The following is an 18,339-nucleotide window of genomic DNA, read 5'->3' on the forward strand; positions in this document are numbered from 1 at the left end:
GTATTACTGGTCAGCAAATAAGACCCCAGGGGGTCAAGTTCATCATGTATCAAATGCAGACAAAGGAGATGCTTCCAAAATGGCAGCCACAAGAACTTACAACAAACATGGAAACAATTATAGTCTTTGGCACTATTTTAGGTAAGTCTGCCTTAGGCCATGCCACTGTGAACCATAGGCTGCAATGAGAATTCTATGAGCTGGTTGAGGTATGAAGTCTTGCTAGTGGGGTAAGGTTTTGGTAGCAGGTGTGAAGTCCTGCTTTGGTGGGGCATGTGACATTATGTTGGGAGGTTTATGAAGTCCTACTGGGGTAATTTCCTTCTAATTGAAGTGTAAAGTGTGTACCCCTACTGGTTGTGCTCAATAGCTCTGCCATTTTAGTGCAGTGCCTGTAGATTATAAAAAACAAACCATCTGTCAATATGTAAACATGTCCTTAAAATTACTTCCACACGTTTGGCCACTCTTGAAATTTGCTCAGTTTCCTGTTTTGCAGTGTCAGAACTCCTGATGCAAAAAAAATGCCCCACACTAAGGCCTTTCTCACACTAACCTTTCATGTAACCCTAATACCAAGCCTAACATTAACCCTTCATGTAACTCTAACACAAACTATTGCAAGCAGACAGTAATAACAGAATAGGAAAAGAGCTTTTAGGGAACTATTTTCCTCTCAAAGGACTATGCACATAATTCTGTCAGTTATACAGAAAATGGGTCCTAGTGGGTATAAAGACATCACACTCAATCTAGCAGGAAATTACACAGGGCAACTTTAGGAGACAGCCTTGATGATACTATTTACCCAAGAACAGGGTATCACTAGGAAACAGTCCTAACACTGGTCAAATATTTTTCATCCAAGGGCAGGAATTGACCAGGAGACAGTCTAAGGTTTCATTCACACTGCTAAGAGCTGGCCCATATTGGGCCGCTCCCGGGAAGGACAGGTGATGCGTGTGATTGCACGCAGCAGGCTGTTCTTCTCTATGGGAGTACGCCGCCGTATGCTCACCTGAACTGCAAGTCCGTGAGGGTGTCCATACTCTAGCTCATCCCTATATCACTTTAGACAGGTACACTGAGATGCTGTCTGTGTCTCTTCAAGAAGAGTTCCTTTCACTTCTTCTACCAGAATCAACAGGAGGTGAGATAACATTTCTCAGAGGTTAGGGGAAATTAGACAGTTGTTACCAATTAGAAGATTTTACCTTACCCCTTCAACTTAAGCATTGTAGATTTCCTACTACTGTTCCAGAGACAAATTAAAGCAAAGACAAATAGAGAAGGTGAATTGCCTCAAACCACAGACAGTAAAACAACCTGACAGGGTTTTCAACACTTCCTCTTTCTTTTTTTCAAAAGGAGGATTTGACTTGACATACACTTTAAGTGATTCTAATTCCAATTAAACACGCTGCATATACCTTGACAATAAACTTTCATTTGTATGAAAGTATGCTAAGTGTTGCAGTGCTTTGTCATACGGTGCAGGAAAGGTCCTGTTCAGGGGTTATTGCTGATTGCATTAACTTACAACTTTCCGTTGTATTTTCTGTGTTTATTCCTGTGACACAACTGGATAACATGACCAAGCAGAAGCAGTACATAGGAAAGTCACACTGTGCTAAACGCTGCATTTCTATCATAAACATCTTGTCACAGCTCTCCGAAATATGGAAAATCTAAGTGCCCCTACAAAAAAAGCAAGAAAGAACAAACTCAAAAACAAAGCTAGATTACTGCACTGTAACAGGAACTATGGCCCGACTCATTTAGTTTTTTGTCATTGTATTGCCTGCCCCACATTATGATTAACCAGCAGATATCCACCTTGCTGAAGGACATTAGGCTAAAGAATGTCAACATTTTTGTGGCCCTTTCAATTGGAACTATTTAGCATCAGGTCTTGTGACACAGTACTAGGAATGTAGCATTTGCAACATTATTCAACAGCTTTGTGCAGTATATTCTTGGTGCCATAATGCATTATTTTATGGTAACTTGTCAGTAAGTAGACTACTGTATAGTGGGTTTTACCATACATTATTCTAAGGCAACTGAATATACAGTATTATTATCTTGTTATCTTTTTATTTATCTTAATGACCATAGTGGTAGGGGCGGTGTAAGAATTATTATTTTTTTTAAATAAGGGGCATTCTGTTCCCTGGCAACAAGTAATGTCTTCTGGTCCTTTTTTTTTTTAGCTGAATATTAAAGAACCAATTGGGGACTGGACTTAGCATCTCACAATATGCAAGTACATATTTGATATGGTTTGTGGAGGTCAGTTAACAATATTTTAGATTTCCTTTTAAATAGAGAACAAAATAGCACTTTACATCTTAATAATGTATCTATTTAAGAGTAAAGAAATGTGTGTCACCAGTAACACACAATCTGTCTCATACTCTCAGTGGGTTATGCATCTTCTGGGAAATGATGCTGGGTTACTAATCACTGGTATTATTATAATGCAATGACAAGCATGAGGGGATAACAGTATCAAGCTGTCAATTACAGAGGGGACAGCGCTTAACGGTTTTAATAGTTGTGCTGTCCTCAGCCAATGCTAAACATTAAGTACCTCATTTATCAACGTCCTGCAAAAAAAAAAGTGTCAGGGTGCCCATGCATTGTTGGATCAGAAATACATTCTGTATGTTGAGTAAATTACAGATTTCATTGAATATAGAATTATATATGTCAATTAAATCTCAGTGAATGCAAATACCCTGTATGTTATCATAAGCTGTTTGTGTACAATGGATGGAAGAAGAAAAGTCTTAAATAATATGTTTTATTATTAGGCACATTATGGATTATTGTACATGCATAAACTTTAATTTCTGCCTTCTACTATATAAACAGATGCAACAAGCATGAAGCAAAAGGCATGACACAGTGAGAATAAGGAGCAGGGCTTAACAGCAAAGAGGTGAATCTCCCTGTCATCAGAATTCAGCATGTTAATTAAACTATGACTGACAATCCACATGTGCTCAGGAAAGTAGCTACACTTTAAGCTGTGCAGTCATATATAGTGCAAATTATAGTATGCTAGAAGGAGAAGTTCAGTAGTAACTAAAGGCAGATGTACAAATATACACATTTTCATCACATTTGTTACTTTTAGACCATCACAATGGTTTAAATAACTGACCTCTAGTGATGTAGATGATGGGTGAGAACTGCATGTGCCACAAAGTGTAAAGCAGAACTCCAGCCAAAAATACCAAGATTAAAATGAATAGCCCATTAAAGCGAAAATATCAAAACCGGCTTTTGCTGCAATAGTCACCTACAATCTAGAGATTTCTTCTGCGATGCTTCTTTCTGGCACTAGATGCCCAGTGTCATTCAACCAGCTTCCTCTGTGCCCGGGTCATCCTGGACCAACCCTAGACAATGAAAGAAGAAGCAGCACAGTGATGAACTACTCATTGAAAGACTGCATAAAGTAGAACACAATATATCAATATACTTTCAATATATTTTGTTTTATATTTACTCTCAGCTTCACATGCTGTATTTTAACTCATCACCCACAAATAAATATTTGCAGCCTAAGCTTGTAATCACTATTATCAAACTAAAATGTGTGAATAAAGCAATGCTGAATAGTATGTGCTCTGCAGTTCTTGGTAAAATCTGTATGCAAAATTTAAGAGAAAAAAAATGTTTCTTGCTTAATTTTATTAACTGATTGACATGAGTTAATGCATTTGAATATTTGATTGTGTCATAAAACCAGTACTAAGCTCATAAGTCAATTTAACACAGCCATTACATTAGACTAAATTAAAAGAGTTTTATGGAAAAAAAAATTACAATTAAAGAACTGAAGTTGATTACATTATAACTTGGAAAAATTTATCAGGATTTATTATATTTAAGAATTATAATGGTTAGGGCAATCTGAAACAACAATTTTTATTTGCAAAAAAAGTTTGACGGACAACTAATTCTCTATTTGGCTCTAGAACTTTTGTATTTGTGGTGACTTGTAATCTGGTTAAAATATGCAGCATTAATGAAATCTGATTTGTTCAACTGTAACAATAAAATCATCCAGAACATAGATCAGAGCACACACCAATCCTTGCTGCTTCAGGCTTTTTTTGACCATTCAAAACATACATCAGGAACTCAACAATTTCATGCCAAACATCACCTAATCATGAAGTGATTCCATTTGGGTTTCCACCCCCCTAAAAAGGAGATTTGCCGCCTTACAATACAATACTTAATTAGTGTTTTTAACTAGCTACTAGGGATCAAATTTAGATCAGCTGGCTTAGAAGGGTGGATAATGGGGGCTTAGAGAAGTGGGTATCCCTAGGTCACCATGGGGTGTGTGGAGGAACAGAGCATCAGGAGTCTATGTTTGTGGTTGTTCCAAATTAATTGCTAATTTGGATCTGCAGGATTTTGAGCTTGTGAGGAGGGACCTTAAACTGGAGAATTCTCAAATGATATTATATTTAGGCAGAAGTGTAATTTTCACCACAGAGATTTTACCAAACCAAGATATATTAAATAATTAGGCAAACACTAAGGTAAGTGAGTGTATGGGAGTTCCACTAAGGGTTAAAATTCAGTTGAAGTGTTGAGACAATTAAGGGCAAAAGACAGATGTTGTGAGCCTTTGACTTTGAATTATTTATGGACAAACCCAAGAGACAAGCAAACTTGTAGAGTGTGTCCACTAGGTTGGGTAATGTGGAGATTGTAATAAGAAGTGCATCATTGGCAAACAAACACGGCTTATGGCTTGTGCTTACTAGTTCTAGACCAGAGATGTTAACGTTAGCATAAATAATTTAGGTGAGAGATTCTATCCTGAGGACAAAGAGGAGGACAGGAAAAGGGCCTTATGCTGTACCTCTCTGGATAAGGAAGGAAGCTGACCGGAGTACGTAACAAAGGCCTTATGGGAGGAATATAAAGAAAAAACCCAGTTGAAAAAATGCAAACTGAAGCCCCGATATGGAAGATATAAAAAAGATATAGAGCTTCCCTGATGTCTGTAGAAAGCTACATGGCAGGTATCCCTCGCTGACATGCCAACAAGGTCGGTAGTGTAATTCTACAGACATTATTACTGGCCTGGCAAATAGCAATAAAGCCCATTTGGTCATTCCCCATAAGATTTCCTATTAAAGAGTTTTAGCCATGTGGTAAGAATCTTTATTTATCAGAGCTATCGGCCTAAAATTGGACCAGTGGGAAATATCTGAGCTGGGCTTTGGTATCATACATATTGATATCAACAGTGACTCCTTCCCAGAAGTACTTCCCTTTCAGGTGTCAATAAAAGCCTTCAAAAGGAAAGATGTTAGGAGATTGGAGAATCATCTTAGTAGGTTGCTGAAAAGTAGGGATGTTCATATACCAGTTCAGATACCAGTGCCAATAAAATACTTGGAATTTTCACATCTACCAGGGTCACAGCGCTTGCAACTGGGACCTGGCTCTGATGCTCCACCACTGTCCTTAGATCATTAGTCTGCATTGTTTTCATATATAAACAAATTATACATTAAACAGTGATGCACTTAACACAGTTGGATTGCAGAAGGCAAGCTGAAAAATCTTTCACCTTCACCAGCTTCCTATAAGTGAAAGGTAGAGATATTTGGGTCTTAATTGTTGCTAGTGTATTCCTGGATTTGGTTTGAGATACCAAAACAATAAGATATGTTGGTCAGTACAGAGTTGTTCAGGGTCCAGGTGTTTTCAGTGCACCAGTTAGTAAGAGAAGATAATAGTATGGGCACCATGGTATGATCTGACCAAGGGACTGGCTGTAGGTGGGATTGGGAAACAAGTTTTAGCATTGGGATTTGGACAAAGATGTGGGCAATCCTAGTGAATACATTGTAAGGGTGGGAGTAAATATAAAGTCGTGTCTGGTAGGACTTGGTTCACACCAGCAGTAAAGTAAGTAATAAGTCAGCAAGTGAGTATTAAGACAGCAAGTCCCTGTATACTCAAGAGGAATGTGAGTGCACTGGAGAGTGCTTAGATTTACCAATACATTACAGGTAACTAAACTGAGGGCCTTGAGTGTATACATTTATAAGACTGGTGATTGAGGGCACCTACTGTTGTAGTATGGGGAATATCAGCGTGGCTACACTCCACTAGGTTTTTCGGGGAAGGGCGATTATAAAAAGACATGTTGAGAAACATTAAATAATATAGCATAGTCTCATGCCAACCTAAAAAATGCTGGTAAACAGAAGCTACATGGTATTGTCAAATTCTTTTCATGGGGGTTGTAAAGACTGAGCACAGGAGTGGAGCCAAATTGGCCCTGTATGCAGGTGAGATAGAAAGACTAACAGGGTTATTCACAAAAGGGTGAAGAGTTTGGAGAAGGCAGGAGAAGGGAACAATCTAGGACAAGGGTGCCCAATAGGTAGATCGCGAAGCGAACACTGGTAGATCGCGATCGGCTCACTGACCTGTGTCCTGTCCTCCCGCGGTGCTTGTGCGGCTGAATGTGTCAGACGCTGCAGACGGGAAGGAGGAGAGGAAGACAGACAGGACAGAGACAGCAGAGAAAGTGAGAGAAGAGACAGCAGATAGAAACAGGGAGGAGAGCTGGTTCACACCACAAAGTCTGCGTTCCAGAGTGTTCAGCCTCTAGAACGCATTGGAACGCAAGCCAGCCGGCTCCCTGTGTTCCGGTCCAGCGCGATCTTCCAAAAATATGCAATAATGCAGCATTTTTGCAGATCGCACTGGATCGGAATGCAGGCATTAATGTGCCTGCATTCCTGGTGCGGCAATTGCACTGGGGGCGTGGCTGCGGTGCCATTGACTTCAATGCACTGCCAAGCCCCCTCCTGCCCCTGAATGCAGGTGTTTTTTCATTGGTAGATCTCATTGAGCTCTTCATTTGAAAAGTAGATCTCCAGACGAAGAATTGTTGGCGCCCGTGATCTAGGACAACATAGCTGAACTGGAAAGTGAGCTGAATTGGAGAATTTTTCCAGTTCAGCTATGTTGTCCTAGATTGTTCCCTTCTCCTACCGTCTCCAAACTCGTCACCCTTTTGTGAATAGCACTGTAGGTTGTAAGCTTCTTGAGGGCAGGGACTGTGATGTGAATGTGCAACTATGTAAAGTGCTGCGTAAATTGTGGGCACTATATGAATGCCAGCAATAAAAAAAATAAGTAAAACTCCTATCTGTGCTTTTTGTCTCTAGTAACTTTGGGCCTAAAATTGCTATGTAAAATTGTCCTGGTGCTGGCCAATTTTACACTGATGTGTCATCTGCAGTCTCTTCATTCTTGCAATAAAACTGCTACCTGTGCTTTTTATCTCTGGTAACTTTGTGCCTAAAATTTCCACACTTTTAAGGCACCCTTGCACTAATGTTTAAGGGGCAAGGGCCCCTTTTAATGCCTCCACTGAAAGCCCCTTATATGATGGAGGGCCCTCAGATGTCCGCACCTTACACATTCTCAAAGAGTTAACAGTAAATAAGCACACACTTTGAAAAAGTCCTTTATTAAAATACAACTTTAAAATTTTTTTATTAATCCCCCCCCGTGTAATCCAGCCTTAATCACGGTGTCCAGCCATGTCAACTCATGTTAATGATGATAATCCGTCTCCCAACAATCTATACATGCTGCACTCTCATCGCAAAAATTACAGATGTCTGGTGCTGTGATATAAACATAGCACAAACAATCCTGAATATTGTAATTTTTATTATATATAAAATACTTTTACAAGCAGTGTGTAGATTTAGGAAGGGGTGGATATCTGGACACCCAGAAACTGCTGCCAAATATGACCAATGCAACTTTTAAACAATAAATGTAGAAAAATTCTGCTGCAGTTTGTCCCCCAAGACAACTATTCCCTTGTTGGGTGCCTCCATCTTGACTTTGGCACAAAATGTAAGTGAAGATGGGCAGTTACATGTTAGTGAATTCTACAGGGTAGTAGTAAGCATATTTCAGCAGCCAGAGGGAGTAAGCGGAGAAGTTAAAGGCTTGGATATTGATTTTTTGATAAAAAGATCAAAATGTATATTTCGGTAACAATGTTGGTTAGTCTGCTTAGGTTTCATGAGGTTACCAGGGGCGTAACTAGAAATCCCAGAGCCCCATAGCAAAATTTTGTATGGGTCCCTGTGATTTCTAGTTACACCCCTTGAAGAGCCCACATAGCTCACCTGAGGGTGACCCTGCAGAGCCCACCATAGACTCTCTATGGTGGGTTCTGCAGGGTCACCAACCTCCTCCTCTGTCGCCGGGCCCGCCTCCTTCTCTGATGCTGACCCCCCAGGCCCCGCCTCCTCCTCCCCACCACGTCCAGCCTCCTCCACCACCGCTGCTGACACTCATTGACTCAGCAGCGGCTATGGAGAAGAACGCAGCGCTGCACAGATCACGGTGATCTGAACAGCAGCGCGTTCAAACCCATAGCGACCCAGGCAGCCTGCACGGCATCAGGGGGTGTCCTGGCCGGGCCCCCCTGTGCCCGGGCCCCATAATGGCCGCCTGGGTCACTATGGCTATTGTTACGCCACTGGAGGTTACCAATATATTCATGTAGTGCTACACCCAGGGGAATAGCTTCATAGATCGGCCTCTCTGTCTTCTCCCAGTGATGACCCACCCTGGCTGAACCCAAACTCGCTGACACACTGGTTAACTTCAAGTGGGCTTTATTAACAAACAAACAAACTCCCCACCAGAAAAATGGATTGAAGCAAAACAATGGTACGAAAGCAAATATAACAGCAATTAGGCTGTGAATAACAAGACTTCTAGCTATATGGCTTATCTAATAACAAGAGGCCCTGCCTGTACCACTGGCCAATGGGTCTATATACATGTACAGTGCTGGAATTGAGGCCCTGGATGTCCTGTTGCAGCACTCATTCAGAGTATAGCAAGTACAATAAACTCAGGTGGCCAATGGGCCTCTCATCTCAGGAGTTGGCCCTGTTTGGTCCCCATGAAAGCCAGGTCACACACGGAGCCCGCCCTCCCCTCTCAAGCTGGCATCTGTTTAGCAGCCAAGAGACAGCAGTCTCACTCTGAGTTATTTCACAGCTTTGTTCTTTTTAGCTTTCTCCTGTATTCTCTGCTACTTTAGCTCTCTGCAGCTGGTCTCTGTCTCTCTGGCTCCTTGGCAGTCTAGTAGCACAGCACACTTCAGTTCACAGTATTCCACAGTTCCCTGCAGCACACTGCTCTCCAGATGTGGACACACACTGGAATACAGAAGCTGTGTCTTCAGCAGTCCTCTCTTTCTATTTTGCAGCTTTCATACTCTGTGCCTCCTCATGACACTCTTTTTCCTGGCAGAAATGGTGAGTGGGTTAAAACCCCAGGCTTAGGCTGCAGCCAATCAGAATCCTGGCTTCTTCTGGTCTTCACCAAGGTGGCCACCACTCCTGTTCTGGGGACACTTTCTCCTCAATTCTGGTGCTGCTGGGTGGAGCTAAAGTCCAACAGCCAATGATAGTCCTTCTGCATGCCCCCCTTTGCTAGATACGGGCATAGGTTTCAGGCTGCGACTGCAATCAATTAGTATTCTCCTTTGTCTGGCTTAAAGGATTGGCAGGCGGGCTATAATTACATACATGTGGAACAAAAAGGCTTGCTTCAAAGCTGACCTCCAGGAAGATAAAGACACCAATCAATGTAATTATATATTTAAAAAAATCATGAAATGTATTTTTTTTTGTATAATAAGTTTTTATTAAAGAACAGATGAAAAGACATAAACACAAAAGCGGCTCAGGTTATACAACTGAACAGGGTAAAACATGGACAGTGGTGGATACCCAAGCTACGTTGGAAAAGTTGCAAATAATAATGTTTATTGATATCCTCAGGTCCTTTCCTGACGCATGAGGTATGAGAGAGCCAGAGAAGGGGAGGGTGTGGGGAGGGCTAGAAAGGAAGGGAAGAACGAAAGGTAGGACGAGGGAATGACTGAAGAGGACTGAGGGGGTGGGGAGGAATGGGAGGGGGTGTAGGATCATGACCAATCTGATATTGAAAACTCAATCCAGTGTGTATAAACAATTAGAATTATGATGCAAAACTCATGAAACCCAGGAAACACAGGTGCAAACATTCCTCTTAGTATGTTATGAGATCAGTTGCCATATTTTAGTGCTCAAGGGTCAGCTGGAGGTACCCTGGATAGATAAGAGGGAGTCGTTTTGTATGCTAACCAGCAAGCCCAGGTTTTGGAGAGGCGCTCTTGTTGATCCATTCTAGTTAGGGTGAGTTCCTCCATGTGATATATCTTGTCTACTGCAGTTAGCCATTCCCACACGGAGGGAGGAGATGGATCTTTCCACTTAGCTGGGATTAGGGACTTAGCAGCGTTAAGCAGGTGCGGTGTAACAGAGCGGGCATATCGTCCTATATGGCCTTTCCCCCCGTGGAACAGCACTATCCAAGGGTCAAAGTGCACTGGGCATCCCTGAATCATGAGTATCTTAGACGTCACCTCTCTAATAAGATGCAATGCTAGGGCAACGCCACCAGATATGGGCATGTGTGGCTACTTCGCCGCAGCCCCTCCAACACAGTGGGGAGGCCGAGTTATCTATTTGGTGCAGCCTATGTGGTGTGTAATACCATCTGCTCACTAATTTGTAGCTAAGCTCCTGAATGCGTGTGGATCTAGAGAGCCCCAAGGATGTGATCAATATGCGTGATCTACCTTGTTCATTTAGAGGGCTGGCTAGTTCACTTTCCCATTGTGTCAGGTGGGATGGGTAGGAAGTTGCTTCCATATGGGATAGCGCTGTATATATGGAGGAGATACACTTGACATGGGTGGAGTCGGCTGGGAAGAGCTGTTCTATGGGATTCAGTTCTAATCTGGATCTTAGTGGTCCCGGGAGAGTCTGCACAAAATGGGACAGCTGTCTGTATCTCCACTTATCCATAATGGATGGGTTTATAACAGGATTTAGAGCGGCCAGTGGTTTGATATGCCCATTCTGCAACACCTGGTGGAGCAGTAATTCTGTCCCCTGCTGGATCCAGGAGCGGTAACCACCATCCATAACTCCCGGAGAGAAATAGTTATGGCCCAACAAGGGCATCAGAGGAGAATTGTAATCCCAGTGTTGTTTACTATGGATTGTGTCCCATATGGACAGTGAAGTTTTGGTAAGGGTGTGGGTGTCTTCTGATAATGGTCTGTACCGCCCCGGAATCCAGCATATCTTATGTAAGGGTGCTCCGCTTAAGGCTTGCTCCATCTGTACCCACAATTTGGTGTCTTTGGAGTAATGCCAATCCAAGATCCTGGTCAATGCCGCAGCTCTGTAATACCTATGAAAATCCGGGAGGGAAACTCCCCCCAGTGACTTGGGTTTAGTTAGCACTTTATAAGAAATACGAGCTCTATTATTTTTCCATATGAATCTAGAGACCAATGAGCGCAAGAGGGTGAAGTATGTGGAGGGGACCACCATGGGTAACATTTGAAAGAGGAACAGCAGTCTCGGCAACACATTCATCTTAATCACATTTATTCTGCCCAGCCAGGAGTAGTAAAGAGGGGACCAACGGTTCAGGTCTGCTCATATCTCATTCAGTATTGGCATATAATTATAGCGGAATAAGTCCTTCAGGCGGGGGGCGTAGTTAACCCCCAGACACTTTAGTTTATGAGACTGCCAAGTAAAGGGGAAATGGGATCGTAGGGCTCTAGCTTCAGCGGGGGGCACAGTCAGGTTCAGAATAGTGGATTAGAGGTTAATTTTGAAATTGGACAGCTTATTATATTCTTTGAGTTCAGTTAATAAATTCGGAAGGGATATACGTGGATTACTAATGTAAAATAAAATGTCATCCGCGTACGCCGCGTATTTATGTTCTCTGAAACCCACCTGCACTCCTCCGATGTTGACGTTATGTGTTATGGTGGATAAAAAAGGTTCTAGGGAGATAGCAAACAGCAGGGGCGACAAAGGGCACCCCTGCCGCTTGCCATTCCCCAGGGAGAAGGAAGGGCTGAGCACTCCGTTAACCCGTACCTGGGCCTGTGGATCACCATATAATGTGGAGATCCGTGACAGTAGGCCCATCCGTATCCCCATTGTTCCTAGTGTAGCTAGCATGAAATCCCAGGCCACTCTGTCGAACGCTTTTTCTGCGTCGGTCGACAGCAACAGCGTGGCCTTGGATGTCTTGCGGACGTGAGATATAATAGCCAATGTACGTAGAGAAATGAAATGTATTTTTAAATTGAACTGGCTGAATCTGTATTGATATCAGTCTTGTGTAATTCCCTGTTCAGCAGCAGTCTGTGAAAGGGGGAGTCATCAGAAGGAGCCAGCCAAGCACTGCTGCAAAACACATGTACATAAAAACACAGATATTCTTGTTCTTGTACTTCTTTTTTTTATGAGAGACAGCAATTTGGAGTGTGTTGTTGAATGCTGTGTTGCTTCTGCAGTAGAGATAAAGGATCTGGTTGTGCTGTCAGGCAGGGGAATCTGGATCACAAGCTTGCCTAAACAAAATTACAAATCTTTTGGGCAGGTAAAACGGTGCACATATTATTATTTCAACTTGGTGTTTAGCTGCTAGACAGGAGCTCAGCCTTATTACTAAAACAAGTTAAATATCTTTAATCTTTTATTAAACATGATTTAATTTGGTGGTGTTTGATGGTGAAACCATGTTTTACCACTTTATCTAAAATAAATAAGTGCAATACTAATTGGGTAATGCACTAATAATTTCTAGAACACCAAATCCAACAAGCAAACCAAACACAATTCATAACCAGCTTTAAAGCAAGGCGCACATGGAAGGACTTCCATGAAAAAAAAAATTCATAGCACACGTACCAGCGAGCCCGCAAAAAAAACACAAAAAACCCTAATTACACTGTCTAATTAGGGTTAAAAACAGAGGAAATTGTTTCTCTTATACTGTGTAATGTCCTTTCATGTGCACCTTGGTTTAAAGCTAGTTATGAATTGATGAGGCGTTTGCCATGTGCTTTGCTTGTTGATTTGGTGTGGGGACACACTGGGGGCTTCAGCTGCCATAGAGATATGTGGGGCTTCTGGTGTGTCCCTGTGTTTTTAAGCAGGTTGGGCTGCCTCCTGGTGAACCTGCCCCCGATTCATTCTTTGCTATATGTGCTCCAAGATAGAGGCTTTCATACATTAGAGTTAGTACCACACTACACACAGGGACCTTGACGAGGCGGTGTGTCTTCCAAATATTTTGCAAAACTTGTAAAACCAAAACCTCTGTTTTTAACCCTAATAGTTAGACAGAGTAGTTTGTTTTTTTGGAGACTAGCTGGTAAGTGTGCTTTGAAATTTTTGCTCTTGTACTGTATGTATGTGGAACGTGTGTTAACATTATACTGTAGATGCAGTAGTGCATATTCTTGTCAGAGTTAAATAATTTAACGCAAGTGTGAACTTAGCCTTAATCTTATTTCCAGATCCATAACTCATAACTGAAACCAGTTGTTGTTTTTTTTAAGGTTGTTATTACCAAATTCCTACCTGTAGCTAATGAGGTAAAAGGCAGCAGCCAGCTCCTTCCATCTAATTGGGTGGCAACTCCCACTTCTGCTATCCACTTTGGTTTCATGCCTGAGGGGTGCCATTGATTTAGGGGTATAGGCCATGTTTACTTTCCAACCACATAAACAAGAAAAGTCATTATTTCTGTAAGTTTATCCCTTTTATTTTAATACTGTTTGCCTGTATGTATGTCCCACCTTTGTTTAAATTCTGCTTTTGTAACTTTTTGTAACTGTACTTTTTCTATTCACTGCCTGCCTAAGGATAATAAATATAAAGGCATGTGGAAATCACTTAGGCTGAGTGGCCAGGGGTATTACAGGAGACAGTGAGTGTATGTTCATACTAACTCTTGTAATAGTGCCTGACTTTGCTAACCTGTAACTGCTAGACAGAGCAGTGTGTTTTGTCTGTGAAGTCTGTATGCCATTCTGCTTTAGAGCAGAGTGTACTGACTAAAAGTGAGTCAAGGTTTCCCATAAGACTGTAATTTGTGGGTGGTGGCACTGTAGATTGTGTGTGTGTGTGTGTGTGTGTGTGTATTTATGTGTAAAGTGTTTGATAGAGATGTCACCAGCACACCAAAGTAACGTTGAAATAAAAAAATTTCCATTTATTCACAAATGTTGTCACTCAGACAAGCGATTTCAGGGCTGTGTAGGGTAGATGTTATTTCTGAGCCTGATTATGGGACCCTTCGTGGCCCCGAAAGCTCTTGTCTGAGTGACATTTGTAATTTTCCATTTATTGACATTTGTCAATAAATGGAAAATGTTTTTATTTCAACGTTACTTTGGTGTGCTGGTGACATCTCTACCAAGCTTTGTTACTAAAGGTGCCATCCGTGGTCACTACAAGCACCCAATCGTATCTTAGTGAGGATATCCGATAAGGAGTGCAACAAGTCATCTCTTCATTGCTCTGTGTAAAGTGCTGTTGTACAGCTGCTACCTAGTGTCCAAACTAAGGGGAACTTTAGCGGTTCTCACAATAATCTCATAGGACAAGAGATGGACAATGATACCGTGGTCATCATCCCGCCTCCCATGTCCCTGTTCTCCCTCTGTGCATGCCATCAGCAATCCATGACAAATTGTCTTATAGACAAGTTCTGGCATGGGTAAAAAAAAAAGATAAAAGTTTGATTCGTTGCAGCAGTTAAAAATAAACCGCTCAGCTGCTATACTCAACCCCTCTCTGGTGCTGCCCCTGCAGACTCAACCACTCAAGGTTCCAGCTCAACTCATCTTCAGGGTTAAATGATGTTCAGTTTCACTCAACCTACTTTTTGTGAGCCCGGGGCATCAAGCACTCGCCCCCATCCTGGAGTTAAGATTATAAATTATGCTTTCTCTTTATTTTTAGATATCAGGCAATTTTTTCATATTCAGTTTAAAACGATATCTTTACGTTCTGATATATTCACAAATGATTTTTTATAGGGGTTGGAGGTTCAAAACCTGTTCACAAATATTGCCACATCAATCATCAATAAGTTAGGGGTGGCACTGCTCAAATCAGAAAACGTGTTGAAACAGTTCACCAGAACATTTGGTATCAGAAGATTATAACAATTAAAATAATGTACATTTTACAATAAAAAGGTATGTCCCCTTTGCATTTGAATCTTCAAAGATGTATTTGTCTTAGGGAGGTTTAATTCACCTCTGGTGCACCATGAAGCTAAGACTTAACACTCCATAAGAAACTGCTTTTTCCTCTGACGTTTTTACAGGGTATGTTTTCTCTTAATTAAACTAATTTACATGACTAAATTAGTTTTAATTACTCCCATTCATTTCACTAATACCTTTTGGAATAAAGCATGTTTCATAATTGCAGGAATACTGGACTCACAGCTGATCATCCCCTCCCACTGGTTTGCATTAAAGACACAAGGCATAATTTGGGAGCATGCATCTGCACACTGAATAATAAATGCATAAACTACATGTATTTATGATCTGCGTAAGAAGAGACAGACAAATGTGTTTTTTTTTCATGTGAATTTGAATATGAGTCAAAAGAATGAACACATTCTTTTAAAATTATTTTCAACTAAATTTTTTCTTGGACACAGCTAACTCATAGTGTGGTAATGGATAATTCCACCTGGTGATTTTGGGATGTGTAGAACACCTTACCACTGGGCTATGGAAGAGGACCACCAGGCTGCTTGGTGAGCTAGCATTTCCCCTCTCAGGGCAGGATCCTTGGCTTGTTGTGAGGTAAAAAGGGGGAACTGGGTGCGGGTTTATTTAGCTCAATAAACTCCAGGAGAAAGGGTTTGGGCACAGGATACCACAAAAAATGCAAGTAAAGTAGTTGGTTGGCCCTTTTTTAACATTCAAGCAGAAACCTTGACAAGGGCATTGTATACGGCTCCTGTTGGTCAAATAACCTCCAGCAACTAAATTCACTAATAACTCTATTAATGAATGACATGATTTGGTCACGACACGACATGATTTGCTCACGACACAACACAGGTCTTGGATTTTTAGTGGCCACAGCAGCCATTTTATTATTTAGTGCCAAAGGCAAATTTAACCATTGTAACAAATTGTAACAAACTAAACTGACCACAGGAGTTAAGGTCCTTGACGTGATATCCATCACCAAAAATAACCAGTATCTGCCCACACGGCCCCCAGCCGCACAACACCCCCTCGGGGACTTGTAATCTTACATCAGATACTAAGTAACTAATGATGAACCCGTTAAGACAGGGATGCCATACCAAAGACGGCTCCCCACTGTCACTTAAACCTCAAGCAAATATGTTGCACCTCAAGGACCCTAATACCCTGCCACAGCACCAGAGACAGGACCCCTCGCGTCTCGGGTGCCCCACCACAAACGATAAGCTCGCTGTATGCCATCCTGAAGACCTAAAGACCACATGTCGATCCCCACAGCATTGAGGTGAACACCATCCCCTCATAAGTACAGGCCCGGGTCCTTTTCCAAATCCCAATGTCGAACAGCCAAGACCCCATTGCGCACAACAAAGTGCGCCACCTCCTTGTTAACTTTGCCGCGGGCCTTGTTAAGTTTGGCCACAGAGCGGGCCAACCGCCAAGAAGAGCGAGCAACGATATCCGACCAAACAATGATCGTGGAAGGAAAAGAAGCCCGGAGCCGTAAAAAATCAAACTTAATGTCTCTGATAAGGTCTCTCATAGAACGAAGGCCCAAATCATTCCCGCCCAAGTGCACGACCAACACGTCAGGTGCCCGATCTAATCGTGCGCAGTGATGGAACTCCAGCAAGAGCCTGCTCCAAATCATACCCGGGACGCCGATCCACCGAACAGACGCCTGATGCCGTGGAAACCGGAGCTGCCTGCCATCCGGCCTAACGTCAGCTCTGCGGGAACCCCACGACACATAAGAATGGCCGAGGATCCACACCAAGCAGGCAGGAGAATCTGTAAGAAATAAAAGAATAACGAAAACAACGGGCATGCGGAACTTCAAAAACACAAATAAGTCAGACCGGCGACCCGCAAACAAAACAGAATAGAAGGCAGCAAGACAGAGAACATAAATCCCAGAACTCACAGAAGGTGGGGGCGTACATATAATTTGTATCAACTGGATTCCCACCTACCAATCCGTTTGATGACATCTTCCCCCAGGCCCCAACGAGCAGCTTCCGTTGCGGCACCTATGCGAAAGGAATGTGAAGAATAGTCCCCCGCAACCAGGCCGGCGGCCTCAAGACATTTAGAGAAAATCCTACGAAACTGGAAACGAGATAATGCAGAGCCATTCACGTGCATCAAAAAAGGTCCGCCCAAAGAAGGACGCAAAGTCAGGAAGTTACAAACCGCCTGAAACGGGCAAGCTGGTGACTCTGCCAGGGGGTAAACCGGCAATAGGCGAAAAGCAGCCTCAATGTCAGTCTTTGCCAGTAGCGACCCAGAGCCATATCGACGCACCCAGGCAAGTGCAGCGTCAAAAGAGGTGTAACTGACGGAACACAGTTCTGGATCTATAGCATCATTAACCGACAAACCCCTAGGGTAGGACAGGTGGTATATGAGCCGAAACTTGTTCGGCTCCTTTTTGGGAACAACACCCAGTGGGGAAACCACCAGATCATCCACAGGCGGAACCGAGAAGGGGCCGGCCATCCTACCCAAAAGGACCTCTTTACGCAGTTTGAGCGTAACCACCTCTGCATGCCGAAAGGCAGATTGCTAATTTTTTAGCGGAAAGGGGGGGACTGAGGAAGAACAAGGGATAAGGAACCCTTCATTGAAACCATCACTGAGAAATCGCGCAACAACGGGATCGGGAAGCACCATCTTTTCCACCTTTCCACCATCACCGGCGTTGTCCCTTTTACCTGAAGAATCCCCGGCACGACCCTTGCCCTGCTTGAAGAAGCGGGAAAGGGGGTGGGAGCCGCTACAGCCGGAGCATTCATGTCGAAAGCCACAGGAGGCCCCAAAACGACAGGAGCCCTCGTTAAGCTGCCAGCAGTAACCCTTTTTCTTAGCGACCGGTGTTCCTGAGCTGGCCGATCCCCCGGCCCCCCCAAGAAAGGGCTGGGAAGCAGGACGCGCAGGGGTCAACATATATATATATATACACACAGAAATACATATAACTATCTATAACTCTCTATCAATCTGCTGTAACTAACTATACTAGAACCCTCTCTCTCTATCTCCTACAACACACTACATAGGGCCGCGGTGTCAGCAGCCTTATATAGTGTGCTGCAGGGACTTAGCTGTGAGACATGATTGGGCAGAGTCATCGTGAC

Source organism: Nanorana parkeri, unplaced genomic scaffold, assembly GCF_000935625.1.
Source record: "Nanorana parkeri isolate BGI_ZX_2015 unplaced genomic scaffold, ASM93562v1 scaffold860, whole genome shotgun sequence".
NCBI lineage: Eukaryota > Metazoa > Chordata > Amphibia > Anura > Dicroglossidae > Nanorana > Nanorana parkeri.